The following is a 3,836-nucleotide window of genomic DNA, read 5'->3' as shown; positions in this document are numbered from 1 at the left end:
ACCAACAAGATAACTGAAATCAAATCTTTGATAGACATTTTGAAAGGTAACATGAAGGAAATTGCTCAGAGAGTATGTAAAAACACATAGAAATCAAGAATAGGAAAAAATAAATAAATAAGAAGGATTGAGGGTCAACCCAAAGAGTCAATATCTGACTAATAAAGGTTCCAGAAAGAGAGAAATGAGAAAATGAAGAAAGTAATCAAAGAAACATAAGAAAAATTTCCAGAACAGAAGCATGTGAGTGGCAGCTTAAGGGGTTCACTGCATGCCCAGTACAATGGATGAAAAAGCCCCTCACCAAGGCACATCATTTGAAAACTTCAGAAAACCAAAGATAAAGGACATAACCCTAAAAAGAGTAGATGGAGAAGAAACAGAAAGCCCCATACAAAGATAAGGAATCAGAATGTCATGGAATTTCTCAGAGCAACACTGGAAGATAGACAAGTGGAAAGCAAAAGTCTAAAACATTCTGAATGAAGACAATTTTCAACCTAGAATTCTACACCCAGCTAAACTATTAACCAAGGGTAAGTGTAGAACAAAGATATTTTCAGACATGCCAGGACTATTTTTCGAAAAGTTACTGGAGAATGAGCTCCACTAAACTGAGAAAATAAAACAAGGACAAGGAGACATGGGATCTTACCAAGAGGGGGTCCAGTCCAAGTGACTGTCAAGGAGAAGGCCAAGCAGACAGTAGTGCAGCAGGGCTGCGGGGGGAGTCAAGGGCTGAATTGGGGCTCTGACACGTGATCAGGAGAGGGGGTGTGTGTGGCTATCAGAAGGGTTAGGGAAAGGGGTACCTGGCTGGCTCGGTCGGAAGAGCCATGTGACTCTTGGTCTCAGTGTTGTGATTCAAGCCCCACTGTTGGGTGTAGAAATTATTTAGATACATAAAACTTTTTTTAAAAGGAGGGTTTGGTTTGGGAAGAATTAGCACTAGTAACATAGAAAACCAGGGGCGCCTGGGTGGCTCAGTCGGTTAAGCGTCTGACTTCGGCTCAGGTCACGATCTCACGGTCCATGAGTTCGAGCCCCATGTCCGGCTCTGGGCTGATGACTCAGAGCCTGGAACCTGCTTCCGATTCTGTGTCTCCCTCTCTCTCTGCCCCTCCCCCGTTCATGCTCTGTCTCTCTCTGTCTCAAAAATAAATAAACGTTAAAAAAAAAATTAAAAAAAAAAGAAAACCAGACAAACGAGAAAACAAGGCAGTTATTCCAGAAAACAGTAAAAGTAGGAGAAAAAGAAAGCAATCAGAGTACAGCACTTGGAGGAGCTGAGTACAGTTACACGGTCATGATTACATAAATCCAGAATATCTATTTAATGAAAATGTATGTGCCCCAACTATTGGGAGCCTGGGGACAAGGGAAGTGGTGGCAGCACCAGAAGAAAGATCATCACTGCCCTCCCCAGGAAGGCAATAGAAATACCTCAAAGTGAGGAGTCAAGAACAAGCAGTTAACATTGCTTGTATTGGTACATGTATAATACGTATTGAAGTTATCAAAGTGAGTAAGAAAAAATGGCATCAGGATTTGAATGGAGCTGCCTCTGGAAAGTGGTGGTATTGGGGTCGGGGCTGGGCGAGCAGGATAATGTGGGGACTGGTGATTTTTGTTTGCAGCCCATACATGGTATGCTATTTGGTTCTTTGAAACAATGTGTTCATATTACTTTGAGAAAAATAAAAGTGAATGAGCAGGAGGTATAATTAATCCCTGTTGGTAGGAGAAGACAATGAAGCTTAGAAGACATTGACACTTGGGTAAGGAACTAGCATGGCCAAGTTAGGGCAGGAGCCAGGGCCTCCTCTTCCAGGCAGCCCTCGGGTGCCCATGACTGCAAGTGATGGTCACAGGAAAGATGAAAACTGGAACGTTACCGCACTGAATCTGGAAGCGAGTCTGCTTGACCCTCCAATGCTGGAAGGATGGTTTGAAAAAAGTTCAATCCACTTATGTTATGGCTAGTGAAGTCAGTTGAGTTCAGAAGAAACGTAGGACCATAATTTACATTTATTTGATCCAAAAGCTTTACTTTCAAAGAAGGGGAAATATGGGACCAGGGGAAATTCTTCTCAATGACCGTGAATTCCCAGGCCACAGAGCAGAGGAGACCATTTCCATAATATTGCACCTTATTCTATACACGTTTCCAAGCAGCCTTTGATGCTGAAGTTTAGGAAAGCAGCACAGAGCCTCCCGCTCTAAAACAAATCAGCTGCTCCCTACCCTCCCTCCCCACTTCCCCCTCCACCCCCACCTCACTGCCTACTTGGCAGCCTCAGCTCCCACCCCCGCAACTCCACTGCCCCCTCCCAGCCTGCTTTCCAATGGGGACAGCTCAGCACTAGGGGGCAGAGTTTTGGGGGTACCAAGGGTGGGCTCACACAGTTAGCAATGGGAGCCCCCAGGCTGGCGGGAGACTTCCGAATGAAAAGACAATTGCAGACCAGTGTGAGAGACATCCAAGCTCCCCTACCCCCAGCTGAAAGTTCAGAGGCCTTCGTGAGGCCTCGGGTCCTCCATATCAGAGGTCCTCCTTGGCCCTCTTCCCATCACACTCTCCCCTCCCTTTCTTTCAGTTCTGCCTCTTGCTTCCAGGCACTTGTTCGTGCTGTTCCTCTGTCTGCAACATTCTTCCCTGGACTTGCCAGGTCACGGCACCAGTCACATTGCCCTGCATTGTCTGTAGTAGGCGGGCGGCTCCCTCCTAGGCTCTGCGGGCAGCGGTTTCTCTCTGAGTGCGCTGGCACCGGGGTGGTCTCACCAGGAGCCGGGTCAGTGGGGGAGTGTCAGTTAATGCTTGTTGAATGAAAAAAGAAAGGAACTGAAGTGTGACTGCTGAGCTTGGAGGTGCATCCGGCCTGGTGCCCGTGGACAAGCTACGTCCACCTACGAAGCGGTTTCTCATTCGGTGGCCTTCAGTCCTCTGGTTCACAGCCATTTGGAGCAAGTGCTACAAATGCAGATTCCCGGCCCCTCTGAGGCTCTCTAAGGTTGGCGGTCATGTTCCATGTTCCAGGGCTATGTCTGGGCTCAGTGCCCTTCCTTGGGGCAGCCTTCTCCTGGTGTGATGAGTATCTTTGTGGCGCCTAACCCTGGTCCTAGGGGATTCCTGCCTCCTGGGCACTCCGAGCAAGCAGGGAAGAAACAGAGCCCACCCTGGGCCCAAGGCCCAGAGTGCAAAGCTGTGGGCATTTTCAGGCAGGTGAGCTTGAAAGCATTCAAGCTTCAGTTCCCTGCACCTCAGTTTCCACACCAGCAGAGTCAGGACTCCTGCCCTGATTTCCCAGAGGGTTGTGAGGGTTGGGCCAATGTGGAAACATTTTCAGCAAACCCCAGAGCCCTACAGAGCCTGAAGACACCCTCATGACCAAGAACACACGAATGGAGGCCTCCACAAGCAGTGGGTAGGTGGGGCCAAGCACACGATCACTGCAGTGTGTAGGGCGGCAAGGCACGGGCAGTTTCGGGCCCTCTCCTTCCTTCACCCACCCAAGTGAGTAAGATACTACCGTAGACCCAGGGGAAAAAGGCCCAGAGAGCACTCAGTAGGACTGGCACGAAGCCTCTGGCAGAGCTGGGAACGGAGCTGGGCCCCCTGCCTCCTCTCAAGGACAGGAGAAACCCTACACCATGATAAAATTAAGAATTCTCATTGCAGCTAACAGCCCCTTCGAAATATATAATAAAGACCACAAGCACTCTCGCTAGAAGTAGCTGGTTGGCTTGGGTCATGGCGCCCCCTAGTGGCTGTTCCTTCAGTTTTTCCCACAGGCACTTTCCCCACTGGAAGCGCTGGTGGCAAGAGACTGGGGGAC

This window comes from Panthera leo, chromosome C1, assembly GCF_018350215.1.
Source record: "Panthera leo isolate Ple1 chromosome C1, P.leo_Ple1_pat1.1, whole genome shotgun sequence".
In the NCBI taxonomy this organism is placed as follows: Eukaryota; Metazoa; Chordata; class Mammalia; order Carnivora; family Felidae; genus Panthera; species Panthera leo.
Note: the sequence above shows the minus strand (reverse complement) of the source record.